Source organism: Triticum dicoccoides, chromosome 6A (assembly GCF_002162155.2).
Source record: "Triticum dicoccoides isolate Atlit2015 ecotype Zavitan chromosome 6A, WEW_v2.0, whole genome shotgun sequence".
Lineage (NCBI taxonomy): Eukaryota > Viridiplantae > Streptophyta > Magnoliopsida > Poales > Poaceae > Triticum > Triticum dicoccoides.
Window position 1 is genome coordinate 261,284,199 of NC_041390.1, and position 11,581 is coordinate 261,295,779.

Below are 11,581 nucleotides of genomic sequence, written 5' to 3' on the forward strand. Positions count from 1 at the left end.
TAGAGGAGAAGAAGAAGGAACGCAAAAGAAAGACTAACAAGGGTGCGGGCCAGTCGGCACCGAGTACGATTCGTGCTCAGGACGGGCCACCTTCACCTGAGGATATCTCGAGGAGGGTGCATGTGGCGGGTAAGCCGATGCTACCGAGAAATATGCTCGATGCTGCAACCGGTGCTATGCGGAGTCTGCTTGACAGTGTTCTTTCTTTCGAGAAGCGGCATCTCGGAGAGAAGGATGTGGCATACCCGGTTTTTGCGGCCAAGGTGCCAGAGGGCAAGGGCTTTGTGGATAACTCCATCGGGGGTATGATCGTCCTGCGGTTTGATGGCATCCACGCTATGTTGAACCTTCATCCACTGCACTACACCTTCGTTCGGCTATTTTCGCTGAGTATGGAGATGCGGATCATTCGCGACAAGACCCCGGACATCGTGATAGTCGACCCCTTCTACATGCGTGCCAAGATCTTGGGCAGCGCTGGGGACCGGCAAGTCGCGAGTTCTTACCTCGAAGGCGTCATTCTGGCAAACCAAGATAAGGATAACTTCCTCGTGCCTTACTTTCCCGAGTAAGTCCTCCCCTCAACCGCCCCGTAAGATATGAATTCTTAGATTTCGATCGTTTTTCTTTTAACATTCCGTGTTTTCTGCAGTGACACACGTTGCACGCTCATCCTCCTAAGCCCCAAATATTCCATGGCCACGTATTTCGACCCGGACCTTCAGTTGAACGTAGACTACACAAATGTCAAGAAGGTTCTTGATGATGTTCTCCCCGGCTACGTCAAATCTGGAGGCACCTTCACCAGGCCTATTCGTAAGTACGGCAAGCACGTGTTCTCCCACAATACGACATTCTGCTGCGTCAAGAAGCCGCCTGGCGGTCAGAAGGGTGCCTACTACGCCATCCATCACATGCGGGCGATCGTACGGGACCATCATCAACTTCTGCTACCGAGTAGACTCAAATATTTGGCCGCGAGCGTGTCGGTAATCCAGGACGCGGACATCAGACAAGAATTCTTTCGCATCCAATCGGAGTTTGCGGAAATCATCCATCAAGATGTCCTTCGTACCTCGGGGCAGTTCTACCTCAGAAATCAACCGTCCAACAGTGACATCGACACAATCCTACAAATGCAGGCTGACAACACCCGTTCTTTCATGACTCCCACGATAGACAGCGGCTTCATCCACGCTCCGGTCCCTTGAGTCTTATGTTGTAATTAAACTTTAATGAACTTGTAGTATGTCTCTTTGGTTTCGAGAGTCATTCAACTTAAGATGTAATCGATGCTATTAATGTCTTGCTTTTCTCTTCCGATCGTTCTGTTGCATACTTATATATTGCTTATGTATTGTCTGTGAATTGGTACTAACGTTTCGTTTGGCTACTGCATAGCGATGCCGTGGTATGTCGTGTACAAGGGTAAGGTTCCTAGAGTCTACGACGACTGGGAGGAGTGTCGGAGACAGGTTTACCGATTCAGCGGTAACAGTTAGAAATGGTACCGCATCAGCATTGGAGGAACCAGATGAAGACGAGTTTCATCGTGATGATGCTCATCGTGATGACCGCATCTCTCTTCTATGTGATGGTAGTTTAGATGATCGATATCGACTTGTAATGTGAAGATAAACTCGCGGTCTCGAGACTTGTAATATAATGTTCTATCTTTGTTCGGTCTTTTCAATTCAGAGACTAATATGATGAATTGTATTCGGAGACTAAAATGATGAATTGTATTCAGAGACTAATCTTCTATTGTATTCGATGAATCTGTTGTTGATGTGTGCTGTTTATATTTTGTCCAATTATACATTTTGTAACCTGTGCAAAAAACAGAAAATTAAAAAATAAAAAAAACCTAATATTCATACTAATGGCGCATCACACCATAGTGCGCCATTAGTATGCCAAAGGATACTAATGGCGCATCATTAGACAGTGCGCCATTAGTATGCCGAACTTACTAATGGCGCATCTCGTTGTCGTGTGCCATTAGTATGCCAAAGTACCTGGGTATACATGGCCCCCTGGGAGGCATACTAATGGCGCACTGTTGTATGTACTAATGGCGCATCTGAGGTGCGCCATTAGTATACCAGATACTAATGGCGCACCCGTGGTGCGCCATTAGTAAAATATACTAATGGCGTGCTACTTATGGCGTACCACTAATGCGCCATTAATGGCCAAATTAGGTGCGCCATTAGTAGGCCTTTTCCTAGTAGTGTAACATGATGAGATTCACATGATATTCAAGTACTAGATACTCAAGTTGTCCATAACCGGGGACACGGCTAATCATGATTAGTTTGTACACTCTGCAGAGGTTTGCGCACTTTTCCCCACAAGACTCGATCGCCTCCGTTGGATTTCTCGCACTACATGGTGTTTGAGAAACGGATGACCGAGACACAGTCTTTCAGAAGCACTAGCACCTTACGATTGGGTAGACCGTACCACCTACATCCCCTACATCTGCTAGTCTACCACTGTAAGAGTTCGCACGACTTAGTCGACTGTGCCAGAGCCCATAATGGCTTGTGGCTGCACACGGAAGTTACTAGCATGAAAGATCTTATGATCCCTTTGAGCCTGGGTGGCGGTCCGAAATAAAAATAGGCTAGTCCTGATAGACATTAGGTGCCTCAATCCACCCAGATGTGTGTTTAAGTTGCCACCTTAGATAAACCATTAAAATTAACAAACTCACATCTGTCATGGATATCACTCACCCAATCCACGTCTACTAGCATAGCATGGCATAATAAGCAAACGTAGAAGTAACTCCCAAAGGTTTCATAATAAGCAGGTAATAGGTACTACCTCATCTACTTCCCATCCCACAATTTAATTGGATCCTAACCATGCAATGTGTGAGGATTGATCTAATGCAATAAAACTGGGTTGCAGAAAAGGTATGATCAAAATGTTACTTGCCTTGCTGATGATCCGCGAGACCTAGGGTTTCGAAGTAACAAGCGGCGCAATCCGGGTGATCTATCGCAGACAAACAACAAGCACACAATAAGTACTCATCTAATGCACAGGTAAAACTCGAACAAGAGAACGAACCAGAAAGTTCAACTTAAGAACTCCGGTTGCAAAGAAAAAAAAATCGAACCGAACAAAGAAACGAAAAACAAACGGCGGAAGAAACAACTCGGTTCTAGCAAGTTGAAACTAGGTCAAATTTTACCGTAAAAAAACTTGTTTAAGTTGATTAGATAGAACGGCGGGTTCGAAATGAAACTCTAGGCGCTTGAATCACCTGATTCCGATAAACAAGCGGGAAGAAAGACTAGAACGAAGATCGGATCTGAGATCGCGATCGCGGAATAAATCCGACGAAAAGAAAGGGATGAACGGTTAGATGAATGGGCGTCGTTAACGGGGAAAAATCGATGATCACGTTCGTTGAGACGAACGGTCCGAAAGAAGAACGAAAACCGACCTAGGGTTTTCGGAAAAGAAACTGAAACAAAGAACCGGAAAAAGAAAACGGAAAAGAAACGGAACGATTCTTTTAAGAAAAACCGAACCGGGGAAAAAAAAGAGGCGCGGCGCGGGGCTACCTCCGGCGGCGGCGACTAGGCGGCGTCGGCGGCTAGGCGACAGCGGGGCTGCGGCTTGGGCGCGGGTGGTGGCACGGCTAGAGGCGGCGGCGGCTTGGGGAGGAGAGGGGGGGTGTTGGTATTTATATAGGATGGGGGGTCTCTTGCTTGGGGAAGGGGCAAGGGGTGGCGGCGGCGGCTTGGAGTCCCGCTGGGACTCGGCCTGGCGGCGGGGCTAGCGGTTGGCGCGCGCGGCTGGGCCTGCGTCCCTTTTTTTTAAATCGGTTACGCGCACAGAAAAACAAAAGAAAGAAAATCTAAACGAACACCAAAATTCCTAAAGTAAATTTTCCCCGACTCCTAAAAATGAGTCGAACAAAATGAACTTTTCTCCGGGCCTAAAATGCAATTTTTGAAAATGTGCATTCTTCTCTATCCGAATAAAAGCAAACAAAACTCCGGCAAAACCAAAATTTGATTTATTCTTTAGATCTTCATTTTTCCTAACTTTGGGAAAGTCATATTATTCCCTCTCTCATTTTTTGATATTGGAAAAATAATTGAAGATGAAATAAATAAATCAAATGATCCTCTTTTTCAAAATTTGAGAAAACTCAAATATGAAAATAACGAAATCTCCAACTCTCTTCGTGGGTCCTTGAGTTGCGTGAAATTTCTAGGATCGACCAAAATGCAAGAAAATATGATATGCATGATGATCTAATGTATAACATTCCAAATTGCAAATTTGGGATGTTACAAACCTACCCCCCTTAAAATGAATCTCGCCCTCGAGATTTGGGTTGGCTAGAAAATAGGTGAGGGTGGTCCTTGAGCAAATCTTCTTCTCTTTCCCAGGTGGCTTCATCCTCTGAGTGGTGGTTCCACTGAACTTTGCAAAACTTGATAACCTTGCTGCGGGTAACTCTGCTGGCATAATCGAGAATCTTGACTGGCTTCTCCTCATACGTTAAGTCGTCCTTCAACTGAATCGCTTCGAGTGGCACGGTATCTCTTAGCGGTACCTCCGCCATCTCGGCATGACATTTCTTCAGCTGAGAAACATGGAATACGTCATGAACTCCTGACAGTCCCTCTGGTAATTCCAACTTATAAGCGACTTCTCCCATACGTTGCAAGATCTTGTACGGTCCAACGAAACGCGGTGCTAACTTTCCCTTAACTCCAAAGCGCTTAACTCCTCGAAGTGGGGATACTCGAAGATAAACCCTGTCTCCGGTTTCATAAACTGTCTCCTTGCGTTTAGAATCTGTGTAGCTCTTCTGCCTGGACTGGGCTACCTTGAGCCTATCGCGAATCAACTTAACTTTTCGTTCAGACTCCTTAATAAAATCTGGTCCAAAGAATCGACGGTCTCCAACTTCATCCCATGACAACGGTGTCCTGCACCTCCTTCCGTATAAACCTTCAAAAGGTGCCATCTTCAAACTGGTTCGGTAACTGTTGTTATAAGAAAACTCCGCATACGGCAAGTTATCGTCCCAGCTAGATCCATAATCTAGTGCACAAGCTCTCAGCATATCTTCCAAAATCTGATTGACTCTCTCGGTCTGTCCATCTGTCTGCGGATGAAAAGCTATGCTGAACTCCAGTCTGGTTCCTAAAGTTTCATGCAACTGATTCCAAAATTTTGAGGTAAATTGAGTTCCTCTATCTGATACGATACTCCTCGGAACTCCGTGCAAACAAATGATCCTAGTCATGTATATCTTTGCCAACTTAGCACTGGTGTATGTGGTCTTAACTGGAATAAAATGTGCTACCTTCGTCAAACGATCAACTACTACCCATATCGAGTCATAGCCTGATTTTGTCCTGGGTAGTCCTGTGATAAAATCCATGCCTATCTTATCCCACTTCCATTCGGGTATCGGCAATGGTTGTAACAATCCTGCTGGCTTCTGATGCTCTGCCTTTACTCTCTGACAAACGTCACAAACTGCTACATATGCTGCAATATCCTTCTTCATTCCGGTCCACCAGAATGTTTCCTTCAAATCCAAATACATCTTGGTATTCCCTGGGTGAATCGAATACGGTGAATCATGTGCCTCGTGCAAAATCAACTTCCTGATCTCCGGGTCATTGGGCACATAAACACGGTCCTCAAACCGTAAGGTATCGTGCTCATCCTCACGAAATCCCTTTGCTTTTCCTTCGCTCAATTTCTCTTTTATAGCAGCAATCGCCTTGTCAGATTTCTGAGCTTCTCTGATCTTATCCATCAATGTTGACTGAATCTCCAATGTTTCTACATAGCCTCTCGGAACTATTTCCAAACATAGCTCACGAAGGTTTTCTGCTAACTCCTTTGGTACTTCTCCTGTCATTACCATATTGACATGGCTCTTACGGCTCAATGCGTCAGCTACCACATTAGCTTTTCCGGGATGGTAATGCAATCTCATGTCATAATCCTTGATGATCTCCAACCGTCTCCTTTGTCTGAGGTTCAACTCCTTCTGCGTGAAAATGTACTTCAAACTCTTGTGATCCGTGTACACCTCACAATGATTTCCAACGAGGAAATGTCTCCATGTTTTCAATGCATGCACTACGGCTGCTAACTCCAAATCATGCGTGGCATAATTCAATTCATGAGGCTTCAGTTGTCGTGAAGCATATGAAACAACTCTCCCTTCCTGCATAAGCACTGCTCCAAGTCCTCGACGTGAAGCGTCGAAATACACCTCATAATCCTTGGTCTGATCTGGCAATATCAATACCGGTGAGGTAACCAAGCGTTTCTTCAACTCCTGGAAACTAGCCTCACACTCCTCAGTCCATTTGAACTTGGTATCCTTCTTCAACAACTCCGTCATAGGCTTTGCAATCTTTGAAAAGTTCTCAATGAATCTCCGGTAGTATCCTGCGAGTCCAAGAAAACTACGGATCTCTCCAACTGTCGTTGGTGATTCCCATTCGGTTATGGTCTCAACCTTAGTGGGGTCAACTGCTATACCTTCTCCGGATATAACGCGTCCGAGGAATCCAACTTCCTTCAACCAAAACTCACATTTGCTAAATTTGGCGTATAACTGATGTTCCCTTAGTTTCTCCAAAACCAAACGCAAATGTTCCTTATGCTCCTCTTCATTGTTTGAATAAACCAGGATATCATCTATGAAAACCACGACGAACTTATCCAAAAACTCCATAAACACTTTGTTCATCAGGTTCATAAAATAGGCAGGTGCGTTAGTCAATCCAAATGACATAACGGTATACTCATACAGTCCATATCTCGTGGTGAATGCGGTCTTAGGTATGTCCTGCTCCCGAATCTTCAATTGATGGTACCCTGATCGCAAATCGATCTTGGAAAACACTTTAGCTCTTTGCAACCGATCAAACAGATCGTTGATCATTGGCAGTGGGTACTTGTTCTTGATGGTTACTTCATTCAATCCTCGATAATCAACAACCATCCTTAATGATCCATCCTTCTTTTCCACTAGAAGTACGGGTGATCCCCAAGGCTAAGAACTTGGGCGAATGTAACCTTTATCCAATAACTCCTTAATCTGATTCTTAATTTCCACCAAATCCTTTGCTGGCATCCGGTACGGTCGCTTCGATATTGGGCCGGTACCTGCCAATAACTCAATCAAAAACTCAATGTCTCTATCCAGTGGCATGCCTGGTAATTCCTCAGGAAATACATCAAGAAAATCCTTTACCACTGGTACTTCTTCTTGCACAACTCCTGTTAGGCAGTTTACTTGTGTCCTGTTTGGCACATGCCGGGATACATACTTGATCCTTCTTCCTTCGGGTGTGGTAAGCAAAATTGACTTACTAGCACATTCAATGTTCCCTTCATACTTCGATAACCAATCCATGCCTAATATCACATCCAATCCTTGAGATTCCAATACTATTAGGTCTGAGGGAAACACATAGTTACCAATCCTTAATGGTAACCGATCACACCATCGTCTAGCCATATACTCCGCTCCTGGTGAGCTTACTAACATGGGTGACCTAAGGGCTTGGGTTGGCAGGTTATATTTATCCACAAATCCCCTTGATATGTATGAATGCGATGCACCAGTATCAAAAAGATCGAGTGCGGTAAATGTCTTAACCAAAAACTTACCGATTACTGCATCAGGCTGATCTTCAACCTCGTCCACATTAACGTGGTTCACCTGTCCCCTATTGAAAGGGTTCGGCTTCTTCCCAGAGCTTCCATTGCCATTTCCATTCTGGCCTTCAGGACATTCATTGGCATAATGTCCGGTCTTGGAACACTTGAAACAGGTGACTTGACTCAGATCTCTCTTGGTTGGGGTCGATGGGGTAGTACGGTTCTGGCCGTTGCTTCCTCCATTCCCATTACCATTCTTGTGGCCATTATGGTTGTGCGAACTACCTCCTCCATGGGTATGCTGAAACTGAAATCCCGGTTTAGGGGTAAAACGGGGCTTCTGCTGGGCTCCAAAGTTATACTTCCCCTGTCCATACTTCCTCTTACGGTTCTCAATCTGCTGTTGCTTTCCTTCAATCATGATGGCACGATCTACCAACTCCTGGTAGTTGTTGAAACTCGCTATCATCAACTGCCTGCTTAGCTCATCATTCAGTCCTTCCAGAAACTTCTCCTGCTTAGCTGCATCCATAGCAACGTCATCCGGGGCATAACGTGCTAACTTGCTGAAGTCGTCAATGTACTGGCCAACTGTCCTTCCTCCTTGGCGTAAGTTGCGAAACTCACGCTTCTTTATGGCCATAGCTCCTGCTGAAACATGGGCAGTGCGGAAAGCTTGCTGAAACTGATCCCATGTGACAGTGTCTACTGGGTAAGTGGCTGTGAAATTCTCCCACCATGCTGCCGCGGGTCCATCAAGCTGATGTGCGGCAAACTTCACTTTCTCACCATCTGTGCATCCTGCAGTGGTTAACTCCCTTTCTATCTTGCGGAGCCAATCATCTGCTACTATTGGCTCGGTGCTACTGGAAAACACCGGCGGATTCAGCCTAAGAAAACGGGCTAAGTGGTCAACAGGTGGTGGTGGTGGTGGTGGGTTGTTGTTGTTGTTGTTCTGCTGGTTCTAGACTAACATCTGCATCAATTGATTCTGCTGCTGGATCAACTGAGTGAGCTCCGGTGGGAATCCATTGTCACGTCTCGGAGGCATCTGAGGGTTTAGAAAAGACGAGAATTAAGAATAGAGTGAGGTCTAAAGGGAAAACACTACCCCAATGCACATGAGCAAATGCACACAAAATCACTTCATTCAATCAAACAAGGGCTTACAAACGGTCTAACTATCGCAAAAGTGCTCGACTATTGTGTTTACATGGGGAGAAATGCTACTACTATCTGGTGGTCATCTAGAAATTTGAACCAGTGGAAGACTCCATGATATCTGCTCCAGCTTTGTCTTCAAAGTCGGATTCACTTGGATCCGAATCGGTGTCGTCGATGATGATGTAGTTGTCCGGACATGCGACGTACTCGTCTTCCTCCTTGGATGCTAACTTCCTCTTGAGGTCTTCAATCTCCTGCTTAAGATCGCCATTGTATCTTGCTAGAGCTACGATCTCGTCCATGTAGTCCTTGCGTGTAGACTTCAGTTCTCCTTCTAGCTCGATGATCCTTGCCTTTGCATTCTTCAACTCTATCATATCATTGCACATCTGGTTCTCGTGGCGTCGAATGTGCTGTTTTAACTCCTGGATGAAAGATGCAATGGATCTATCCTTCTTGGTGCTGACTAACTCCCATTGTTCATCTCGGCGTCCGCAAATCTGGTAGATAGTGTCCTTGAGGTCTTCTTGATAAATTTCTCCAATGCATCCCATGGTGATATGAGCTGCCATGCTCCTTCCCAGACTCTAGGTTGGTGCACTGAAAACACTATCTATGGGCTTCGTGATTGGTGCGAATGTCCTTCCCGGAACGTGAGCTTGAATCTTCCAGCGCTCCTCTTCAGGCAGAGTGGCGTTGAAGGTTCCCGTGAAGCTTGGTAATCCGATATTCAGGTACTTGGTGACTTCCTTCAGGTGAAATCCAAAAGGTGTGCCTTCATCCGGTTGGGCGTACTTAATCTTCGCGTTCGTCATCCTAAAAGAGTAGAAAAGATGAGGAGTTAGAAAATGAGAAGAGAATGGTGATCTATGGCTTTAACTTAGTGGTCGTGTCCTACAGTCAGCGTGTGCTCTGATACCATCTCTGTAGCGACCCGACCCAAATGGATCAAGTCTACTGTGCTCCGGTGTCATCCCTGGCTCAGTAATGCTGACACCACATAGTACATCGAAGGATTTATAGCAGAGTGGCAATCACACACTTATTACATCGTTGTCTCAAAGAGAACTTATTACAATAAATATGGCTTAAGGCCATATAATAAGATAACAGCGGAAGACTCGGAAAATAAAATGGGTCCATCAACTCCAACGGCATCACTGAGTATAGAACCACGACCTAAAAGCACCTTACTCGTTGTCTGAAAAGTCTGCAACATGAAAGTTGCAGCCCGAAAATGGGTCAGCACATGGAATATGCTGGCAATGTAACACATAGAGAGCAATGGAATGAAACAGCTATACTATATGCATATATGGCTGGTGGAAAGCTCTATGGTTACAGTTTTGCATAAAGCCAGTTTTTCCCTACTTCAAAGGAATAAATTTATTTAACTATCATGGTGGTTGTTAAACATCGAGAATGGTTGCATTCCGATCCCAATTAAGTAATTAAAACCCAACAACATTAATTAGAAGTAACATGATGAGATTCACATGATATTCAAGTACTAGATACTCAAGTTGTCCATAACTGGGGACACGGCTAATCATGATTAGTTTGTACACTCTGCAGAGGTTTGCACACTTTTCCCCACAAGACTCGATCGCCTCCGTTGGATTTCTCGCACTACATGGTGTTTGAGAAACGGATGACCGAGACACAGTCTTTCAGAAGCGCTAGCACCTTACGATTGGGTAGACCATACCACCTACATCCCCTACATCTGCTAGTCTACCACTGTAAGAGTTCGCATGACTTAGTCGACTGTGCCCGAGCCCATAATGGCTTGTGGCTGCACACGGAAGTTACTAGCATGAAAGATCTTATGATCCCTTTGAGCCTGGGTGGCGGTCCGAAATAAAAACAGGCAAGTCCTGATAGACATCAGGTGCCTCAATCCACCCAGATGTGTGTTTAAGTTGCCACCTTAGATAAACCATTAAAATTAACAAACTCACATCTGTCATGGATATCACTCACCCAATCCACGTCTACTAGCATAGCATGGCATAATAAGCAAACGTAGAAGTAACTCCCAAAGGTTTCATAATAAACAGGTAATAGGTACTACCTCATCTACTTCCCATCCCACAATTTAATTGGATCCTAACCATGCAATGTGTGAGGATAGATCTAATGCAATAAAACTGGGTTGCAGAAAAGGTATGATCAAAATGTTACTTGCCTTGCTAATGATCCGCGAGACCTAGGGTTTCGAAGTAACAAGCGGCGCAATCCGGGTGATCTATCGCAGACAAACAACAAGCACACAATAAGTACTCATCTAATGCACAGGTAAAACTCGAACAAGAGAACGAACCAGAAAGTTCAACTTAAGAACTCCAGTTGCAAAGAAAAAAAATCGAACCGAACAAAGAAACGGAAAACAAACGGCGGAAGAAACAACTCGGTTCTAGCAAGTTGAAACTAGGTCAAATTTTACCGTAGCAAAAACTTGTTTAAGTTGATTAGACGGAACGGCGGGTTCGAAATGAAACTCCAGGCGCTTGAATCACCTGATTCCGATAAACAAGCGGGAAGAAATACTAGAACGAAGATCGGATCTGAGATCGCGATCGCGGAATAAATCCGACGAAAAGAAAGGGATGAACGGTTAAACGAACGGGCGTTGTTAACCGGGAAAAATCGATGATCACGTTCGTTGAGACAAATGGTCCGAAAGAAGAACGAAAACCGATCTAGGGTTTTCGGAAAAGAAACCGAAACAAAGAACCGGAAAAAC